Source organism: Pinus tabuliformis, chromosome 8, assembly GCF_031772625.1.
Source record: "Pinus tabuliformis cultivar Carrire ecotype Pingquan chromosome 8, CPIR1, whole genome shotgun sequence".
NCBI lineage: Eukaryota > Viridiplantae > Streptophyta > Pinopsida > Pinales > Pinaceae > Pinus > Pinus tabuliformis.
This window is the reverse complement of record NC_142294.1, coordinates 1,822,697,774-1,822,722,023: the sequence shown is the minus strand read 5'-3', so window position 1 is coordinate 1,822,722,023 and position 24,250 is coordinate 1,822,697,774.

The following is a 24,250-nucleotide window of genomic DNA, read 5'->3' as shown; positions in this document are numbered from 1 at the left end:
AGGTATTGCCCCCAGCATTTCTATTTTTAGCCATTAGCTCCAGAGGAATGTTTTCTTCTTCTTCTTTTCCTATAAGTTCTTCAAATATGTCTTGTTGTTCACCTAAGGGTTCTTCTTGATTTCAGCCACTGAAGAAGAGACAAGGTTGGTTGTGTGAAGTAGTGGGGGTGTTGGGTGAAAATTTTCCTGAGTTATCTCTATTCCTACGAGGCATGAAAGAAAATCTTTTTGGTTGGTTTTTGTTTCTTTTTTTTTTCCACACTGATAGTACCTAGAGAAACTGAAATTGATTGAACAAAACAAATTTCAACCAGCTGAAATGAACTTACTGAAATGAAATTTACAGAATTGAAAACGAAACCAAGGAAATGCAGAAATGAAGGAAAAGAAAGGACTAGTCTACCTTTTCTTAAATAAACTATTAGCAGAATGTCGCAATAGAAAATAGAAGAAAGCAGTAATCACAAAATACTCTAACGCTTCCCTGGAAATGCTGCCAAAAAGTGGTGAGCACTAGTATTGTAGCAATAATGCTGCAACTCCTGGGCTTCCTACTTTACTCTTATCAACCCGATAGTTCGTAACAAACTTGGAAGCAGTGGTGTTGTATGCACAAGTACTAGTTCTCATTGCAGGTTGTCACTTGATTAGCCAGCGCAATATCACTAGCAGCTCAAGCTAACTTCTATGGATTCTAGAATAAGCTCTATATATGATGAAAGGAAAGGAAGATTACTCTACAAAGGCTACTCTAACTGCAAAAAGGAGAAAGACTGAAATGTAAAGCTAACCTAGTAAACCCTACTTAACCAACTAATCCTACTTTTGCAGAAAGCAACATGAAAACCATGAAAGGAATGCCATTACTTACTCGAGGAAGTAAACAACATCTAACTAAACTATTTCTGGAAGTAAATAAGCAAAAAACATATTTTTGGATTTTTATGTATTTTTATGTGAAATTGACATGCATGTAATTTATTGTGTGTGAGTGTGGCAGCGAATAGGTAGCGTTGGAGGGTGCTTTTGGTACTTGAGAGGATGTAGGATGGTGTGGATGAGTCGTAGGAGGTCTTAGGTGGCCTTCTAGAGGCATTTCCCACACTTGGCCTTCAAAAGAAAGCCTATAGGAAAATCTACAGGAGGACACAGGAAATCTACTAGAGGAAAAACAACGTTCTACAGGAGGCCTACAGGAGGAGGCTGAGAGTAGTTTTCACTATTTTGAGGGTGTGAGAGTGGGTTAAGAATATGGATGAAGGTTGGAATGAGGTTTTATGGTGCCTATGGTCTACCATGAACCACCAAGAGAGAGAAACATGGTTGGATTTGCTCAAGGAGAGAGGAAGAAGTTCTAGGAAGAATGCAGGAAACTAATGAAGAATTGAGGTGAGGTTTAGAAAACCTGTAGGGCATGGATCAGATGGAGGATGTGATGGCTAATAGGTTGGCCTACTACTAGAAGATATATGCTGCAAAGGAACTGACAATCCACCAATAAGATCAAGCAAGTAATGAAATGAGTGCATCTGGAAAAACAGAGTTTTGCATCAAACTAGTCTAAACTATGATCTACGAAAGGAAATGCTGAGAAATGTTGCCAGAAAGGAAAAACATGACAGAATAATATTGAAAATAAATAAGTGATCATGATGAAGAAGATCTGAAGCAATGGAAAGATGGACTATTAACCTACTAAAAAGCTACAAACACTAGAAGTCCTATGAATGAGGAAAATCTGGGTTTTTGGGGCAGCAAGAGGGTCTTTGCCTCAAATCATGGTCGCAAAGGGAGGAAGAGAACTGAAGGCACTATTGCTAGCCTTTTGAATCTTATTTTTATCACTACTTAATCTACTATATAAAGCACAAATGGAAGCAAACTACTGAATCATCATAAGCAACCCATTCTTAACCATAAAAGAAATACATCTAACAACAACCTAATCTACAAATTGAAATAAAACATACAAATACAAGTAAAGAGGAGCTTGGCTATTTGGATTGGGTCCTAACCCAAGAGCTTCAGCCCTCTAAGGTAACTTAGTGCTAGCTCAAAAAGGATTCCATCTTTATTTCCAAAAACAATAGCAAGATTACATGAAGCTGTCACAAAATAATAAGCTCGAAGTTGATCAGAGTTTACATAAACAAAAATCCAACTAAAATCTAACCCTAGTGAGGCCATAGGCCTCTCTACTTTTACAAATGAAGCTACCAATATCTTCCTTAAAGTCAGGGAGGCTTGGCTCCCAAAACTAGAGATAATCTCAGTCTTCCTCCACTTGCTCGGCTGCCTTCTAGTACATGATTTAGTTTCTTGTACTCCGAGCTGAATGAAGAGGAATTCAAGGTGAAGAGTAATAAATGAGGGGGATTCCCTCCTATAACTCCTCTCCTCTATCCACTTCAAGTTATTTCTACCATTTTTCCACTGGATCCTTGAATTTGACTTCGAAAATCATCAATAATCTGAATTAAATACACATTAGACCACATGGCACAATAACTAACTCAACTCACTCTATAAGCATAAATATAATCAAAAAATCATGGAATAAGCTAAGAGAATGGTTGGTTTGACTCAGTCAAGATGTAAAATGAGCCCATATAATTACCAATTTACGAGGCTCATCAATCTGATCCACAAAAAACCTTCGCAATCACTGCCCGATCCATTATTTTTCGCAACTACCACTTACTTTATGCGCTTTAAGTCCCCACTGTCAATTTTCCTCGCTTGATCTGATAATTGTCACTTTGCCTGATCACCAACTAGCTTCGATGATCTCCACCATTGATCAGCCCCACCTGATTCGACGGCTGTCACTTCACCCGATCGCCAACTAGCTTAGTCGATCTCCACCATTGATCAACCCCACTCGATCTAATGGTTTTCGCTTCACCCGATCGCCAACTAGCTTGGCCAATCTCTGCCGTTGATTAGCCCTACTTAATCTAACGACTATCGCTCAATCTCATGTGGATTAGTGCACGGCCATTATCCACCTGAGAGCATGGGAGAAAAATTCTTTTCTCATGCTACGTGTCATGCAGTTAGGCTAATCGCATGAAATTTCAAAATAAAGCTTACAGCCTAAAGGGCACACGAAAAACTACTTACCGCCTTAGAAACCCACTCCATCATTTCCACACATTTCTTTTTCCTATGATACAATCTCCATCCTCGATCTTTTGACTTCATCCATGCAATGAGATATCAACCGTTCATCTGCCTTGTTAAACTCATTCATCCATCCATTCACTTAATCTCCATGATTAGATCTCGGCCATTCATATTCTTTATTACCTTGTTCATCCATCCATTCACTTAAGCCTTCACGATACGATCTCCACCATTCATCTTGTTCATTCACCTCGTTCATCTATTTATTTTCTTAAAGTCCCATGATAAGATCTCCATCATCCATCTTCTATTCGTTGATAGATCCAACGGTCCATATGGTACTACATCCCTATGTCCTCCTTTCACCAATTTCGATCTCCAACAGCTTTTCGCATTTGAAAACCAATTCAGCTTTTTTTTTTTTCCTGCACCTTAGGATAGTTTGATGCTATTTACTTCTGTAACTTAGATAGAAGCCTTAGGATTAGTGATTGTTTTAGCAATTCTGCTTAGCATGGTTGTTTAATTGGTTAGTTAGTCTATGGTGTGTGGTGTTTTCTTCAATACTACATTAGAAGTAGCTCTCCCTTAGGATATATTATATCTTCTTCCATCAAAGAGTTAAGCTTCTTCTTACCCTATACAATTCTGGCTTGGAGCCCCTGGGGTCCCCTGCTAGATGAGCAGTGACATTAGGCAGTACCTTCACTTTTACATGTGCATATACCACTGTCACCTCCAAGTTTGTACAAACCCTACATTGAGAAGTAAAGTCGATAACCCTGGGAGTTTCAACATTCTTGTTGCAATACCTAGGATCATCATATATCTCCCTCCCTCTCTCCCACATCTTCATCTCTCGCTCCACCTCTCCTTCCTTCTCTCTGCCTCCCTCTTATTTCCTCTATCTCCCCCCCATCATATATATATATATATATATCCCTATGTAACAACCCCATGTTGAATTTCCATGTAAATGGAAACACATTATAAGGGAAAAAAAAAGATGAAAGCCATGGGACATGTATTCTAAGCATAATGGAGGGGAAAACATTAAAGTGGTTATCCCCTTTGGTTAATTAATGACTATAGAAATTGGCATTGGAAAAAGGAAAGGGAAATAAATGGTAACTAGTTCAAGAAATAAAGGAAAATAGGAGAAAGGAAAGATGAAGAGGCAAGAATATGCATGCAAGGGAAATTAAAACGAGAATAAATGAAAATGGGAAAAAAGAGGAAAGGGGAAAGGAAGAGACACAAGACATCAATGATAAAACGGAATTTGAGAAACAATTTAAAATGTTTGATTAGTTTTTATCTTTAGACAACTTTAGTTTTGTTAAAGAATAAATCATACTCCAATAGAGAGGGGGAGAGAGGAAAGAACACAAGCGAGCAAGAAAGCAAGGAGCACAAGTCAGGATGGAGCAACACAGAGGAATTGGACTTGCAACCAAGAGAAGAGGTTTCTAATTAGGGAATAGTTGAGGATTTTCATGTAACAAGTTGCGTCTGTGATTTCCTTAATACGATTTGAATGCACTGTGTATGAATTTTGTTTACACAATTATCTTGTTGTCATTGCCATGGGTTTTCCTAGTTTGATAGTGTGTTCATATTTTCCTTGCCATTTCTTGGATAACCATGGTGTGATGGGATTCATTCTTTGTTGAGGTTTAGATTGTTGGAAGATTTTGGATCCAAGTGAGGTCTCAAGAAAATGCCAATGTTTGGGGGTGGAGATGGTTTTCTTCTAGAATCCCTTGACATGTGGGTGGAGATAGGAAAAATTCTTCTAATTATGGTGAAGATATTTTGAGGCATCCAAGCCTATGTTGTTTTGGTGATCTCTAGTCCGGTTTAGGTGAGATCATTGTGGCTTGAGAGTGGATGTAGTTTCACCTATGTAGTGCATATTTGGTTATATTTAGTTTATCCCATGAGATCCCACATTAATGGTTGTAATATGGTGTGGGTTTGATCAATTGAAAGAGATATTTGTTTCAACTGAATCTATGGTTAGGTGATAGGTGGAAGTCCCTAATTTAGCTGGATTTATGCATATATTATTATGTGTTATTTCTTATTGAGATCGATGGGCAGATGTACTAGTTATTTTGTTGATTTTGTTGATTGGTTTTTCATGGCTTCATTTTAGTTAAATGCTTGTTATAGGCATGGTTAAATGATGTACTCTTTTTATGTATCTCATTCATGATTTCATAAGTTACTAATAATTATATGAGTGTATGAGATAACAAGTGTTTGATGCAGCCAACTTGAGAGGGAAGTGAGCATTCTTGATAATTCTCTAGCGAACTAATGAGACAATGATCAGATATGAATTCATGACCTTTAGTAACTATGTTTACCAGATGTTTGTAAAAATGTTTATCATGTGTTTGGAATTTTTGGGTAAGATCTAATGCTAGTATAGATTATACAGGCTTTTGATTATCTAAGAATTTATTTTGTGAAGTTTTAAGCAATGGCATATAGGCTAGCCCTAAAATTCATCCATTAAACCCACAGTCACCAACACAAAATTGAGGATTTTCGATTGTAGGCACACAGAGGATGGCTTGTGTGTGTGATTGGAGCCTTTTAGCCACATGGATAACATGGAATAGGTGTAGAAGGACTGTAAATTTAATTAAAAATAAATCTTCCAACTAAGCGAAGGATCACTAGTGGGTGTGCTCTAACATCTGGGTGATCAGGTATTCGTGGGAGGTTTTAGTAAAGTTTTAGCACATTAGGCCCCACTTCCATAACTAGAACTTGATTTTTGGGTCATGTATGGTAATTTTCAGCTCATGGTTACCTTAGATAACTTGTAGAAATGGATAAATATGGGGTGGAGTGTTAGAGGGTGGTATCATAGTAGTTTTGTTCCCTATAATCCTTCTTCTTTTATGGGTATTATAGAGTGGTACCAAAGCAAGTTTTACAATATTGGACCTTGAGGTAAATCAAAATGGTTATAGTTATCATGCATGTAGTTATTATTTCAGTTTTATGTTTTCATATTGATTCAGGCATGATGTTGATATGTTGTTGATATTATTATAAATTATGATAATCTAGATTGACTTGTGCAGATGTAATAACATCCCCTGAGATACATTGAGGTATGATTTTTGTTATGTCCTCTATGTTTTTTATCTGACATGATATGTTTATAGGAAATCAAAGGCCAAAAGGTGAAGAGTAGAATGGTGTATTATAGTTCATATGGCTCTTCATACAGGCGCAAAGTGAAAACATGGAATGGGAGAAGTCAGTTGAGTAGCAAGGAGAAGAATATTCTCGTGATCTAATAGATACATTGAGGAGTCGAAGGGTAGAGATTAGAAGCTAAAAAATAAAAGTAACAGGTTGATTAAGGCATAGGAAAGACTTTAAAATGCTCAAGAAAACAAAGTTGAAGTCACTGCAATGATTCTTCAAAGTGTTTCACACATACAAAAGGAGTAGCTAGGGATTAGTCATGGGGAGAAACAAGAAGAAAAGACTAATGGAGCATATGGAATTAGGTCTCAAAAAAGGTATAGGATGGAAAATTATCATACAATGAAGGGTGGAAGATGCTTGGATACACTTGAGAAGAGGAATGGCATGCATGGTTTTTATTCCATGTTTTCTTCTAGGAAATATCATTGTCATCACTTTGGAAATCATAGAATGAGTTAATATTTTCCATAGGAATTCAAGAAATCATGACCTCTTACTTTTGATTGGGAAATGAAGAAATCAGAAGATGCCAAGGCATGGCTTGGGAAGAGGAAATTTTGTAGATTTCATGATTACTTAGAGAACATGAAAGCTAAGAGAGCCACCTTCAGTCTTAAACGAAAAGAAAATATCATCTATTGGGAAAATATTATGAATGTCACAGGCATTAGAGGAGAAGCCAACTTGGGATGAGTTTGAAAGAATATTCAAGAAGAAGTACATGTATAAGAGGTATTATGATGGAAAAGCGAAGGATTTTTATGAGATTAGGATGGGTTCCATGAAAACCTAAGAGTGTAGAACTAAATTTCTGGAGTTGTTGAGGTACGTGCCCTATCTCAAGAAATCTCAAGAATGAGAAAGCAAAGATCCAAAGGTTCATTATTGGATTTTCATTATCATTCAAAGACCAGATCAAGTGTGATGAGCCTTGATCATTGGAGGAAGCTATTAAAAAGTTAAATCATTTTTATGAGTATTTAGAGTGCAAGCCCTAGTTTAAGCATGATTGGAAGGGTAATAAAAATATTATAGGAAAATGGCCCATAAAGTGAGGAAGATCTTAGGATGCATGTGGGAAGGAAAATGTAACTCGTCATAAGAAGTTTAATGTAGCTAAAAAAGGACATGGGTTTCATCTTGAAGAGAAGTAGAATAAAGGAAATGGTAGGGAACCATTTAAGTAATGGATTTGTGGTAAAAACCATTATAAGAAGGATTTTCCATTATATCAGGGTGGCAGGGCACAAATCTATAGTGATTAGGAGGCACAGATAGTTGGGAATGTTTGTCAAAGAATTCCCCTGATCCTTGTAGTACTTGATAACAGGTAGACATACCATTGGGAATATATTATTGAGATGGAAGGTAACCTTCTTGATCTATTTGTTTCCATGTTGATTGATCCTGAATATAATTATCGCTATGTTAGTCCTAACTTGGTGGATCAGAATCATTTGAATAATGAAGTGCACGCATAATCTCGATTGGTGAAGTTGGCTAGTATGACCAAGAAAATTTTTCTGCACTGGGTGAGATATTTTGCATTTTATCTTAATGGAATGCCTACAACAACACACCTAAATGTGATTCCTTTGGGTGCATATAGCATGTTTTTGGGGATGGATTGACTATTTACTCATAAGACCAAGGTGGATTGTAACGAGAAGGTCATTGAGTGCCTAGATGATGATGGACAAAATGTTGGGTTGTGTTATATTATTTCCATGATTAGCCCAACTAGTCAACTGGGGATTTGAGGGGTGCAGGTAACCCCACTTTATGGGGTCCGGGGCAACGCTTCGAAAAATTTTGGTTTTTGAACATATGTTAGGTTGGGCAAACCCACCTATGGTTTTGTGTGATTTTTGCACATGTTTTTTTGGAAACAATGGTTTTTCAATCCATGATTTTTGATGCAATGGTTTTCAGTCCATGGTATTAGATGCTTCGATATGTATAAATATGTATTATAGCATTGAAAGGAACATAATGAAAAATCAAGTTGGTAGTCCCAGTTTTGGGATCCAGGGGAAAATCTTTGTGTATATGTGTTTTATGTGTTATGCTCTTGCATTGTTTATTTTATGTGTTTTAGAATTCGCATGTAGGTAATTTCTGTACCGGGTTAAAACCTACATTTGTTATCAAAGTTGTTTTTTCTTCAAGGGGATGCATTTGTTGCTGAGGGGTTTCGATCAATCCTATGGTAGATCCTATTCAGTGGGAGATATGCAAGATCGATTCTGGTGGTGAAAGAATATGGCGAGCAATGGAAAGATAGAGATAGAGAAATTTAATGGTCAGAGTTTTGAGATGTGGAAACTCAAGATGGAGGATCTGTTGGTGGATAAATATCAATTGATTGTGGTAGATTTGGGTACTAAACCAACGAGAGTGTCCGATGAAGAATGGAGGAAGTTGGATGAAAAGGAAAAGAGCAAAATGCGATTGTGTGTCTCATATTCAGTATTGTTGAATGTATCAGGGAAAGCTATGATGAAGGCTTTGTGGGACAAGTTAGGGACTTTGTACCAATCTAAGTCTCTGGTGAATAAACTGTTCCTACAGAAAAAGCTGTATAACCTGAGGATGAAAGATGGAGACTCTATGACAGAGCATCTGAATGAATTTAATATTATGGTAAGTCAATTAGCATCTATTGATATTAAAATTTCAGATGAAGATAAGTGCATCAGTTTGTTGTGTTCTCTAATAGATTCATGGGATAGTCTGGTTATTGCAATAGGTATTAATGCAACTGCCTTGAAGTTTGATGAAATAGTCTCATCCTTGTTGAAGGAGGAGATGAGATGGAAAAATATGGAGAGACATAATGGTGATGCCTTGTTTATACGAGGATAGTCCCATAACAGAAATAAAAATAAGTCATCGAGTGGGAAATCTAAATATAGAGGGAGATCTAAATCTCCAGGAAAACCTGTAAAGGTGGTGTGCTGGAAATGCGGAAAGGAAGGGCACTACAAAAGGGATTGTAAATCTAAAGCTCTTGATAAACGAAAGGGATCTAATGATGCTCCTTTTGCAGAGCCAAAAACCACCTTAGATGAAGGTAGGGATGTGTACTTGGCTTCTTCAAGTACACATGTAGATCATGAGGCATGGTTGATTGACTCAGGTGCATACTTTCACTTCACTCCCCATAGAGAGTGGTTCTACGAGTATGAGAAATATGATGGCGGTGATGTTTTCTTAGGGGATGATAGGAAGGCTAGATTCATTGGTCGTGGAAAAGTAAAGTTGAAATTGCAAGCTAGAAGGGTTAGAACACTTCCAGGTGTTCTGCATCTTCTTGAATTGGCCAGAAATCAGATTTCTGTAAGCAAGCTGGATGATGCAGGTGTAAAAATAGTGTTGGAGAAGGATACCTACAGGATGGTTCGAGGAGCACTGGTATTGATGTGGGGAGTTCCGATTGGGACTCTATACAAGCTGTAAGGTAGCATTGTTATTGATGGGTGCAATAGTTCTGTGGTTCCTAAAAGTGGAGCAGAAAATCTAGTGGTCTCTGGAGAAAAAACCATGTTGTGGCTTCAAAGGCTTGGACATATTGGAGAAAATGGCCTTCGAATACTTCATGGTAAAGGTATGGTAGAAGGTATGAGTAATAGCCCTCTCGATTTTGATTTCTATGAAAATTGTGTATATGGGAAGTAGAATCGGGTGAGTTTGCCCTCTGGTGGTAAGAGGGTGAAACAGATATTAGAGCTTGTGCACAGTGATGTTTTTGGACCTGTCAAGGTTCCATCACTAGGTAATTTTGTGTACTATGTATCATTTATAGATGACTTCTCAAGGAATACATGGATATATTTCCTTAAGAAGAAATCTGAAGTCTTTGATAGGTTTAAAGAATTTAAGGCTTTGGTGGAAAACCAGACAGATAAGAAGATAAAGGTGCTGAGGACAGATAACTGTGGAGAGTTTTGCAGTAAGTAATTTGAAGAATTCTACAAGAAGTGTGGTATAGCACGGAAGAAGACTACTCCATATACACCTCAGTAAAATGGAGTTTCAGAAATAATGAAGATGTTGATGGAAAGGGCAAGAAGCATGCTCAGTGATGCCAGGTTAGGATAGGAATTCTGGGTAGAGGTAGTGGATATTGCATGTTACCTAGTCAACAGATAACCTTCATTAGCGTTGGAGGATAAAACTCCACAAGGGGTATGGACTAGTAAGAAACCCTCTCTTTCACATCTGAGGGTATTTGGATGTGATGCATATGTACATGTTCCAAAGGAGAAACGAATGAAGTTGGAAAGTAAATCTAAAAAGTGCATCCTTATTGGGTATAAGGATGTTTTAAAGGGTTATAAGCTTTGGAACTCAGTAACAAGGAAGGTTGTGTACAGCCGAGATGTGGTGTTCAAAGAGGTGAAAGATGTTATTAAACATGAAGTTCAACCAAAGGAACCTAAGAAGATAGAGTTTGAGCTAAAGGAGGAAGAATCAGACTCTACAGCAGAGGAGGAATCAGAAGATGAAGAGCCACAAACTCCGACTATGAGAAGATTAGTTCGAGAAAGAAGGCAGCCAGAAAGGTATAGTCCGTCTGCTTTTTGTGAAAATTTTGCTTTATCTATTACTGATGATGACCCAAAAACTATGAAAGAAGCAGTAGATTCAAACGATGGAAAACTTTGGAAAAGAGGCCATGGTTGATGAAATGACATCTTTGCACAAAAATGAGGCTTGGGATCTGGTGGAGTTGTTGGCTAGAAGGAAACCCAATGGCAGCAAATGGGTGTTCAAGAAGAAGACAAATGCAGAAGGAAAGGTGGAGAAATACAAAGCTCGGTTGGTAGAAAAAGGTTATTCCCAGGTGTAGAGAATTGATTTTGGTGATATTTTTTCTCCTGTTGCCAAGGTAACTTCTATTATGTTACTTTTATCTGTTGTTGCTACTTTTGATTTTGAGGTAGAACATATGGATGTGAAGACATCATTTCTTCATGGGGGTCTGTAAGAGGAAATCTACATGAAGAAACCTGAAGGCTTTGCTATGAAGGTAAGAAAGAACTAGTATGCAAGTTAAAGAAGTCTCTGTATGGGTTAAAAAAATCACCAAGGATGTGGTATCAGAAATTTGATACATTTATATGGGGACTTGGCTTCACCAGAAGTAAATTATATCACTGTGTGTATTTTAAATTAATTGATGACCATGTTATGTGGATGATATGTTGCTGGATGGAAATGACAAAGAAATTATCCAATATTTGAAGACCCAATTATCCTCCAAATTCGACATGAAAGATCTTGGTGTTGCAAACTGTATTTTTTCCATGGAAATTAAAAGAGACCATACAAAGAGGAAGCTCTGGTTAAACCAGAGGAAGTATGTCGAGACAATATTGTAAAGGTTTAATATGCAGGATAGTAAACCAGTGTAGGTTACTATTCCTATAGGTGGGAAGTTATTTGCTGAACAGTGTCCCAAGACACAAGAAGAGGAAGAGGACATGTCCCGTGTTCCATATGCAAGTGCAGTCGGTAGCCTGATGTATGCAATGGTCTGTACTAGACTAGATATTGCACATGCAGTGGGAGTATTGAGTAGGTTTATGTCAAAACCAGGGAAGGAGCATTGGACAACAGTGAAACGAGTTTTCAGGTATTTGTGTGGCACTAGTGATTATGGTTTGTGCTACCAAGGAAGATTAGGATTGGACAGAGTGTTGGATATTCATGGCTTTTTTAACGCAGACTGGGTAGAGATCTGGCTCCGAGAAGATCTACAAGTGGGTATGTGTTTAACCTATTTAGAGGTGCAGTCAGTTGGATGAGTAAGAAATAGTCTGTGGTGGCAGCATCAACTACAGAGGCAAAATACATGGCAGCCACTCATGCAAGCAAGGAAGCAGTTTGGTTGCAGAGATTGTGTTCAAGTATGGGGTTAGTACAGGGATCTATAAGGATAGACTGTGATAGCCAAAGTGCAATTTTCTTGGTAAAGAACCCTGTATATCATTTAAAGACAAAGCATATTGATGTTCATTATCACCTTGTGAGGGATATGATAAAAGACAAAAAGGTGTTGCTGGTAAAGGTTGACACTTTGAAGAATATTGTCGATGCATTGACAAAATCTATGAGCTCTGAGAAGTTCTCTTGGTGTAGAGAAACAATGGGAATTACAGGGCTAGATAAATTACTAATCTCTGATGTGGCCCCCTGTGTAAAGAAAACAACAAGTGGGAGAATGTTGGGTTGTGTTATATTATTTCCACGACTAGCCCACGTAGTTAACTATGGGTTTGAGGGGTGCAGGTAACCCCACTTTATGGGCAGACCCATATATGGTTTTGTGAATGAATTTTACACATGTTTTTTGGATGCGATGGTTTTTTGGTCCATCGTTTTGGATGCGTTGGTTTTTAGTCCATGGTATTGGATGCTTCGTCATGTATAAATATGTATTATAACATTGAAAGGAACATAATGAAAAATCAAGCTAGTAATCCTGGTTTTGGGATCCAGGGAAAAATCTCTATGTATATGTGTTTTATGTGTTATGCTCTCACATTGTTTAATTATGTGTTTTAGAATTTGTATGCAGGTGATTTCTATACAGGGTTAAAACCTACAGAAAAGAGAGCCTTGATAGGAGAAAGAAGCCTACATTAGTGAGAATGGTTACAACTATGCAAGGTAAGCCCAACTGCAAGAAAGGGCATCTATTATTTGTATTTTATTATTCTAGTGACAAATGGAACGATGTTGAGGATGATGAAGTCTTGAGGAATTATCATGTCTTGTATTAGTTTCAGGATGTGTTTCCTACAAAGATCCTAGAGTTTCCTCCTCATAGAGAGGTGGGTTTCTCTATTGAGTTAATACCAGGAGAAACACTAGCATCTAAGGCACCATACAGGATGAGAACTCTTCAGTTGGTGGAATTGAAGTTGAAACTTAAAGATATACTTGATAAGGGATGCATAAGACTAAGTGTGTCCCCTTGGTGTGCATCAGTGTTGTTTGTAAATAGAAAAGATGACACTCTCAGATTGTTCATTGATTATAGTTAGATGAACAAGGGGACTATCAAGAACATGTATCCATCGCTTCAAACTAATGATTTGTTTGATTAGATGAATAGAGTAGAAATATTTTCAAATATTGATATGAGATTAAGATACCATGAGGTGCACATAAAAAAATAAGACATCTAGAAGACTGCATTTAGTATAAGGTATGGGCACTATGTGTTTGTGATGGTCCCTTTTGGTCTTACCAATGCTCCAACCACCTCCATGTGTTTGATTAATAGTGTGTCGCACCCTTATATGAATAATTTTGTGATAGCCTTTGTTGATGATATATTGGTATATTGAAAGAATGAGGAGGTTTTTAGGTCCCTATAATACTAGCAATTCCCCCATTAATATTGTCATTGTATCCCGTATTGTTATTATTGTGCCAAATAGAATCCCACTATTATTATTTTTCTGCCTTTATATTATTATAGTTAGGTCGGCCTAGTTATATTGTGCCCCTTAGACTCCTATATATAGAAAGGAGGTTTTGTCATTTGTGTCATCCAAGAATTGATCATTTGTGTAATGTAAAGGAAGTTCCCCCTCAGAGAGGTTGAATTATAAGGCGTTGATTTATATTTTCTATATTTTTGTGAGCTAGTTTCATAACATTTGGCATCAGAGCTTTCGATTCTAGGGTTTCGCTGCTCCAAACTGGTCATCATGGAATTTTCGATATAACTTTTTTTATGCAATGTTTCTGAAGTGAAAAGGAACCCATTTGAGAAGAAATCTTGCTGAACCTCGGGTTCGAATTTCATATATTGTCTCGCTATATTTTCGGATATATGATCTAAGGAAGTTAGGAATTTTGCAAGCTCCGTAATTTCATATAAAACAGGTCATCGTGGAATTTTCGCTATAGTGATTTCTCTATGAATTTTCAAAAATTAAACAAAAAGCCCATTTTGGAATAAATTGGTCTAAACCTCAGCTCCAAATTTAGATCCTATCTCACTATATTTACGGAGATATAATCTGAGGAAGTTACAGTTTTTTTAGAGCCCCAAATTACATTTCAAATAGGTCACCATGGTAAAATTGTTATAACTTTCTCTCTGAGCATCAGATTGAATTTTTGTAAGAAGTTGTAGAAAGAGTACAGACTGTAGCTTTTTGGGTACTAATTTTAGAACCTAAGGTTAAAACAGTGACCCACGAGACGTCATACAAGTTTTCTCTACAGAACAAGTCCATACTGAGGTCATCATGGGAGAATTAGAATAACTCTTCATTGGAGAATCCAATCTTGATCAGACTTGTGGAGTTAGAAATAATACTCGTAGGGTAACCAAGAGAAGAAATTTTAGACCTTGGAGATCCAAAATTACATAAATACATCAGATTCGATATCAAGATCCTACAAAGTGAAAAAACAGGTGTGTAGTGTTTTTTTAGATTTTTACATAAGCTTGGTTTGAAAAAATAGTTTGAAGGAATTCAAAGTGAATAGTGAATCATTATTATCGGTAATTGATGCCTCGAAGAAAGGAAATGGAAACACCTAGTAATCAACCTGAAAGCTCTAGCATGACTCATGAAGAAGAGGAGGAAATATAACATGATATATCAAAATTACGAGACCAAGTGCAACAAATGTAACTCGCACAAAAAGTAACATAATCTAAGATGGATGGTTTAAAGAAAGACTTAGAAGCTAAGATGTATGGCGTGGAAGCTAATATGGATAGTTTAAATAAAGGCATGGAAGCTAAGATGGCTGGTTTAAAAAAAGGTGTAGAAGCTAAGATGAATGATGTGGAAGCTAAGATGGACAGCATGGAAGTTAAGATGGATGGCGTGGAAGCTAAGATGGACAATTTGAAGATAGATTTGAAGACAGAGTTGAAGAAAAGCATGGAAGATTTAAAGACAGATTTGACAATGTTTCTACAAGAAATTCTTACTAAAGGCGAAAGGGTAGTAAAGGAAACTCATGATGAGAACAAAATAAACGTTAATCATGATTTCATAGACTCTAACATTGGATCAAAGAACCACCATGTTCCAAAGATCATTTTGAGGAATTTTGATGACAAGGATCCTGGAACATGGATACTACAAATGGAGCAATTTTTCGATCTCCATAATGTGCAAAACACACAAAAGGTATGCATTGCAACTTTATATTTGGAACCAAGTCAATTTGTATGGTATCAATGGCTTTGTTGTTGTAAACAAATTGTCACTTGGGCTATTTTTACAGATGAAATGATAGCACATTATGATGATACAAAAAGCAACACTTTTTTTAGCCAATTGATAAATCTCAAACAAAAGGGTTCAATTGAGAAAGAAGTTTGAATGGATTGTTGAGTCTGCATCTAGTTTTCATTAGTTGAAGCTATTGATTACCAATACTCTGGATTTGAGAATTGTAGATCCTCATAAGGAGTTTGTGGTTTGTACAAATGCATGAAATGAAAAAATTGATGTAGTCCCGATCAAGGAAGGGCGGGTGGTTTGTTATGGATAATGAGAGATGAATGAGCATGAGCATGACTATGTGACTCATTATCTTGATTTGGAAGCCATAATTCATACATTGAAGATGTGGAGGAAAGATCTCCTTAGCAAGAGGTTTTCTTTTCTAAGTGATCATAGTAGACTAAGATACTTGTTTTAACCAACTTAATCTGAATGCAAGGTAATGTACATGGTTGGCTACTCCCAGTGAAATTGATTTCGATATCATGTACATCAAGGGAAAGGAGAACAAGGTTGTAGATGCTCTAAGTAGGAGAGTATAGGTGAATCATATTTAAACTGTGAGCCCTTATGGGACATATTCACAAGAGCAGATCTTACAGACAGGGCAACTTGATGAGAAGTATCAACAACTCAAGAAGAAATTTTAGCATCAAGGTGAGGGTGACCAAGATGACGAGTATCACCTCATCGTAGATGGCTTGGTCATATTCAAGAGTAGGATCTATATATTAAATAACAAAGAGTTGAAGAAGATTATTTTGAGAGAGTTTCATGTTAAGCCATATACAGGTCACCCAAGATATTAGAAGACCTTAACAATTATGAAGAAGTTCTACTATTGGTCGAATTTAAAGAAATTAGTGGTAGAGTTTGTTGCTAAGAAATTAGATTGTTAGTGGCTGAAATATAAATGCAAGTAGCAAATTGGTTTGTTACAGCCTATTCCAATTCCAAAGTTGAAATGGGAGGTCAGTTCCATGGATTTCATTACAGGATTTCTAATGACATCAAAGCAGCATGAGACCATCATGGTGGTGGTTGATAGTTTGAGCAATGTAGCTCACTTCATTGCAGTGAAGTCTACTAATCTAGCTAGTGAAGTGGATCAAATATTCATTGAGGAGATAGTGAGGTTGCATAGACTTGCCAAGAGGACTGTATCAGAAAGAGATGACAAGTTCACTACCAATTTTTGGAAGGAGTTGTTTGTAAGTTTGGGGAGAAATCTAGCTTTCATTACCACTTATCATCCATAGATAGACACACAAACATATAGTATTATTAAGATTCTTAAGGATATGTTGATGATGTATGTCATGCATCAAGGAAGGAAGTGGGAGGAGTATCTTCCATTGGTGAAGTTTTCTTATAATAATGGGCATCAGGAATCCTTGAAGATGAGTCCATTTGAGGCTCTCAATGGGTGAAGTTGTAATACTCCTATCAGCTCAAGTGATCTAGTGAACAAGGTGTTGATTAGATTAGATGTGTTGACATAGAGGGATCAATAGATGTAGGCTATTGAAAGGAATTTAAAGGAAACACATGAAAATCATAAGAGCTATGTAGATCAACATAGGGTGTTTAAAGAGATTTGGGTTGGGGAGCATGTGTACTTACCTATAAAGGCCAAGAAGATCTCCTCAGGGGTTGGGTCATCTTCGAAGTTGGCACATTGGTATTGTGGGCCTTTTGAGGTCCTTGAGAGGATTGGACTAGGGGTATATAGGCTTGCTTTACCTCCATCCATGAAATTCCATTATTTTTCCCACGTTTCATTGCTTAAGAGACATCTACAAGATGTTGGTGATGTGATTTATTGATTTTTATTGCACGTGGAACCAAAGGGAGACTTCTAGCCAGAGCCACAATGCATATTGCAATGAAAATAACTCATGCTTTGGAACCAAGAAATAGAGAAAATTAAATTGTAGTGGAAGTAATTTGGTCTCGATGAAGCTACATGGCAGATTGTCGATCAGTCGCATGCATTATATTCTTCTTTATTTGCCAGTTGAAGAAAATTTTTTTTGGTGTACACACACACATGTATGCATGTATGTATGTATGTATTGGAAGTAATTTGGTCTCGATGAAGCTACATGGAAGATTGTCGATCAGTCGCATGCATTATATTCTTCTTTATTTGCCAGTTGAAGAAAATTTTTTTTTGGTGTACACACACACACACACAGATATATATATATATATATATATATATATATATATATATATATATATATATATATATATATATATATATATATATATATATATATATATATGTATGTATGTATGTATGTATGTATGTATATGTATGCATGTATGTATGTATGTATGTATGTATGTATGCATGTATGTATGCATGTATGTATGTATGTATGTCATTGTAAATATCGCATCAAGTTGTGTTTATAAATCTCCAATAGGTAGTGTATTTTGTTTCAACAGTTCTGGTTGGTCATAGGAGTCATAAGAACACAGAGGATGGTATTCTCCCAAGGCGGGGGGGGGGGGGGCGTTTTGTAACAACCCCGTGTTTATTTTCCATGTAAAACGAAGGACAATATAAGGAAAAAATAATACTAAGGTGATGGGACACTTATTTTAAGCTGAATGGAGGGGAAAACATTAAAGTGGACATCACTTGTGGATAGTTAATGACAATGGAAATTGGCATTTAATTTCACAGAAGGCAAAGGGAAATAAATGGAAATTAAGTCAAGAAATAAAGGAAAATAGAAGAAAAATAATATAGAGATACAATAATATGAATGTAAGTGAAATTAAATAAGAAATAAAGGAAAATGAAAGGAAAGAGGAAAGGGGAAACAAAGAGACACTTATACATCAATCATAAAAAGGCATCTCGTAAATAATTGACATATTTTGATCAGTTTTCAGCTTTTGAAAACTTTATTTTTTAAGGAATAAGTTGTACTCCAAGAGAAAGGGAGAGTGAGGGAAGAGCACAAGAAAGAAAACATGCAAGGATGACAAACCATGAAGGAGAAACAAGTAGGAATTGGAGTTGCATCCAGGAGAAGAGGTTTTCAATCAAGGACCAACTGAAGTTTTGTAGGTAACAGGTCACATATGTGATTTTATTGTTGGTATTTGAACTCATGGTGCATGAATTTGTTTTACATGATTATCTTGTTTCCATTAGCATGGGAATTCCTAGTTTGATAATTTGTTCAGATTTTTCTTGTCATTTCCTAGATAGCCATGGTGTGATGGGATTAATTCTTGGTTGAGCTTTGGATCACCAAAAGATTTTCGATCTAGGTGAGGTGGTCTAAGGAAAATCATAAGGGTTGGGGGTGGATATGATTTTCTCTAGAAATCCCTTGAGAGGTGGATGGAGACAGAAAAAATTCCTCTCAGTATGGTGAAGAAATTATGAGGCATCGAAGCTTGTGTTGGTTTGGTGATCTCTAGAAAAATTAAGTGAGATCGCTATGGCCTGTGGGTGGAGGTGTTTTATCCTATGGATTCCATGTTAGGTTATAGTTAATTTATCCCATGATATCCCACATTAATTCTTGGAATAAGGCACAGGGATGATTGGCTAAAAGAGATATTTGGTTCAACCCAATCTGTGGTCAGGTGGTATGCAAAAGCCCATGACATGGTTGGCTTTATGCATATGTTATTATGTGTTATTTATTATTGATATCAATGAGCACATGTATTAGTTATTGTGTTAATTTTATGATTGGTTTATCATGGTTTCATTCTAGTTAAATCTTAGTTATAGTCATGGTTAAATGATATTCTCTCGTTATGGATCTTATTCATGATTTGATAGGTTACTGAATGGTTATATGAATGAATGAGATAACAAGTTTTTGATGTAACTAACTTCAGATGAAAGTGAGCCTTCCTGATGACTTTATGTCGAATCTAATGAAACAATGATCATATTTGCATTCATGACCTTTAGTTACTACGTTTACCATTTATTTTCCTAAATGTTTATCATGTGTTTGGAATGTTTCGGTAAGATATGAGCCCTAATATAGATTATGTAGACTTCCAGATCTTGACCCATACTACACCAAGTAACCAAATCCACTCCTTACCTAGTTGTGAGGTGAACCTAATAAGGCATGAAACTTAGATGAGGGAGGGAGGGAGGGAGGCCAATAAAAAGGTAGTGTTTGTCTTGTATAAACATTTTCATTTTAGGTAATGAACAAGATAAGTAACAAAGTTATGGATAAAACTTATAGGAGGAGGGTCGAGGATGTACCAAATAAGTTTGTTAGTATAAATAAGAGAGAAAATTTCGAAGGTGACTTGCCATGCAGTCTTTGTAAATTGTAGTGGGTTGCACGAAGTACCAATGAGGTTGGTTTGTATAAAGAAGGAAATTTTAGTGCGTGACTCATGTTGGAGTCCTTTGTACATTATAGTGAGTTGCATGTAATCATAAATTCCCCTCTTGTAACATTGTAACATTCTTCCATATTGAATAGAAGTGCATTACTTACCACCTCGTTACTACCTCATTGTATGAGCCATGGTAATATTCTTTATGTTTTAAATTATGTTAGTCTTTGTACTATGATTATGTTGTGTCTAGGACTTAATTGAAAATGTATTGTTGGGAAGGCTTAGGTGATTGATGGATGTGTGCAATATGTATTTGAGACACAAGACTAATTCAAGTAAGATTTGGGACACTATAGTTTAGATCAAGTCATGGAAAGACCTTAGACAAAGGGTTTCATTCTTATTACAACTTACAATATTTGGTCAGGTTGTTGTGCCTAGGACAATGGTGTGCCACAAGACCACAAGTGCCAAAACAACTTTGGCACAATGAGTTGAAAAACAAAATATATGGTGATTACAAGTTAATGATAATTGCATCAATGATAATTGTGGAGATTTTTTTCATTAACGCCACTTCTATTATAGTGGGTATCATAGTATTTTTCATGTTAGTTTTGATTCTCCACTAGACAAGTGAGAGAATTAGGACCAAGCAATAGGCCTTGGCACAAGCCAGTAAATACTTGGGTGAGTTGTACATAGAAAATTGACCAAAGTTTTGTTACCTATATCAATTCCTATGATGTCTCTTAAGAATTACTCCTTTTGAGATGTGAAATGGAGGTCCTAGATGAGGAGTAGTGGTAGTCTAAGATAAATTCTATGACAAGGAGTTTGGAAAGATGGGAACATGACACTTACTTTCTGTACCAAGTTCACTTGCTAAAGATATAGTATATCCATGCATGGGAAAAATATTGAATGAAAATGTTGAAATCATCGAAAATATAGGTACAACCTTTGACAATGATGAGATTCCTTGCGAAGAAGGATGCCCAAGAATTCAATAGCATTTTAATGGAGAAACTAAATTAAATCTATATGTAAATTCATAATGCTTTTTATTTGTTATCAAAACCACTTCACAATTAATTGTACCTTAAACAAAAATTTGGTCAACTTGGAAGAATCCTATGTGTGGATGATAGGAGGAACAAATATTGCAAACTTAGAAGTGATGAGTTTAGTACTATATTCTTCCAATCAAATTTTTAAAGGGGTGAATGCCTTGATATTAGGTCTAAGATTATTTACAATGGGGGGGGGGGGGGGGGGGAGAGCATGGAAATTATCCAAAATATAAAGGAACATAAGGACTTTGTTTTTTGGGTTTCGTAGTAATTGGGTTGATGCTGGTAACATTGGTGGAGACCAATGCAGCCCACAATTTTGTCTGTGAGGAGATTGTTACATCACGTCATCTTAAGCTTGAGAGTACCATGACAATGTTCAAGGTGGCCAACATAGAGGTCAAAATTATAGAATGAGAGAGTCGCTCAACATTGTTTGAAAGTTGGGTATTGTTTGGGAACTTATGCTTGATGGTGGCTTTATTGGAAAACCACAGTGTGGTATTCAAGTGTGAATTTCTTAGACTTGATAAAGTAATTCTTTTATCACATTAGAATTGTTTGATGTTTTTTGGAAAAAGTAAAACATTTTTTGTGCCCATGACAATCAGGAGGAAGTTGTTATTGATCCCTAGAATGTCGCTAGTGAGGTTGATTAAGGTAGCCACTTCTATAAAAAACCTCATGTTGTCACACATCATTAAGAGCACATTGTGAGCATGGAATCCTCAATTTTTAAGAGTGGTATAATACAACTAGAACACATACTAACAACAATGGAATATTTAGAAATATAATTGGAAAATATTGAATGGCTTGAAAATTTTGAGGATTACAATCAAAGTTGTAACAAAAAAATGAAACTTGGACCAGAAACTATTATGAAGGTCAATGGACAATGGATGTACCAGGAATTTCACCTTTCTACCCAAAGAGTTGTGTGGAAAGAAAAAACTAAGTATATTGATTTGTCAATGAATATCTAATTGTTTTATGTTAGTTATGTGGAGAGGAATATGCCCAACAACTCTTATATTTGGAATGAGGAGTTGGGTAATAATACCCCATGTCCATCATGAAGTTTTGTAGGTGAGCCATTAGAATTAATGACCATGAGTTATATGTATGATATAGATTGGATCATGATATTATTTTTTATCTATCTTAATTCTTTGAAAGTGGAAACAATTGCAGGAAATTATCTTGGAGGGTTGACTTAGTGGCAAGTACCAATATAGGAAATTGTGACTTGAATCATTTTAGAGCCATATTTAGATATCAAATCACATTTTTTTGGGTCTAAAATTTCTGATTTTTCTCTAAAACAAATTGAAACTTAGTGAACTTTCCAATGGGACAAAAATTATGTCAGTAAAATGTCATAAGAAAAATTTATCTCTTGCAAGTTGACCTACCATGTTGAGCACCATTATACGAGACGATGTCTTGCCAACATCCTTTCTCATGAATATCAGGGTAGCAACATGTGGACTCTCAAAAAAATACTATAAACCCAAAAATCATAATTGTAGGAGTCAAAATTTTAAGAAATGAACATAGGGGGATGAGATTACTATATTAACTATGCATCTTTTGATTCAATTGTTTATGTATTCCTTCAACATGGGTTACCAAAAAGATCTAAAATATGGGTTGAAAATAGACCCAGAAGGAAATTTGAGGAAATATTATTTAAACCCTATATTATTTTTATTTTTTCATTAAAATATTTATATTACAACAATTCTGATAGAAATTATTGTAGAAATAGATCATAAATGAAACATATAAAATAAAATAAAAAAATAATGAATACCCAAATATGGATCATTTTTGTTAATAAAAGATTTCACTTGTGAGAAGATCTTATTAAATGGTGGTTTTGAAGGCCTCACACATGAAAGGGTTGATTAGAAATCCTATATGCAAGTAATGGTATCCCTCTTTCCAAAGGTAAATTGAAAATAAAGAAGAAGAAGAAAAGATTTAAGCTCACTTATGGAGAAAACTCAAATGGCTTAGGATCATAAATTTGACAGCAAAAAATGATTCATTGTGAAGTGAGGATAAAAGTCTCTCTTATTTATAATAAAATGCTAGTTAGATTTCATGAGGTCAGATTTTAAAAAATATTTTTTGGACGAAATCAAAATATATTAAATTTGGTATTTTATTATTATTTCTATGAAGAAAATATATAAATTAATGGTTAATGACCTTTATTTAGGTAGTGTTGTGTTATTCAACAACCCCCCCATTTATTTCTTTAATAGATAATATTCTATTAATAAATGGGGACCCTTTATTAAAAACCCACCAAGACAAAATTAGCATTTAGGAACTTTCTTTTAAATATTTAGAAATAAATCAAGATATGAAGTCAAATCCCTTAAAGACTAGAAATTCTCAATTTTTTTTCACATATCGATAGATCAAGTGTGTCAAAGGATAATTAACAACCAAAATCCATGAATTGAGATGGAAGGATCAGCACATTTATCTTAGGATATTATTATACTTTTCATTAAAATCTAAAACTTAAGGTATTAATTTTAAAATGAAGCGCTTATCGCAATCGCATATCGGCTTTCACAAAAGACGCAACTCACAAAGCATGTTGTAATATGAAAAATGCAATATTGCGGTAAAGCGAGCCAATACTTATTGCATCGCGAAACTTTATTTAAAATCCAATGTTATGAACAGTTTGCGAAGTGTGATAAAACCTATACCCAATAAAAGGAAATATTATGAACTATAAGTTAAGTCTGGCACTTAGTCAAAAGTACATTATAAAGTAATTTTTCATTTAAGTAAAGAACACTCTAAACGATAATGAATATGACGTCCATCTCACATCCTGCAAAATTCTAAAAACTCTAGAAAAACGCAAAAAGGAAATGCAATAGTGTGATTTGCGATATTGCAATAATTGTATCGCAATCGAAAAATTGACATTTTCACAGTTTAAACTCACCAACTTAAAATTTTTTCCATTCCCGTTTGTGATGCGGTAGTTTAATGAGTAATAAAGGAAATGATAAGAGACCTTAGTGGGCAGTTAATAAGTTTAATGGAATTTATGTTAAGAGCTACTCAATGTGATATTGATCTGAAAATGGGGATCTTAGGGCTTCTTGTCTAGCTTACAAGAACCTCTCCCGCTTCCAAAACTTGAATTTTCCCAACTCTATTTGATTAATCAAT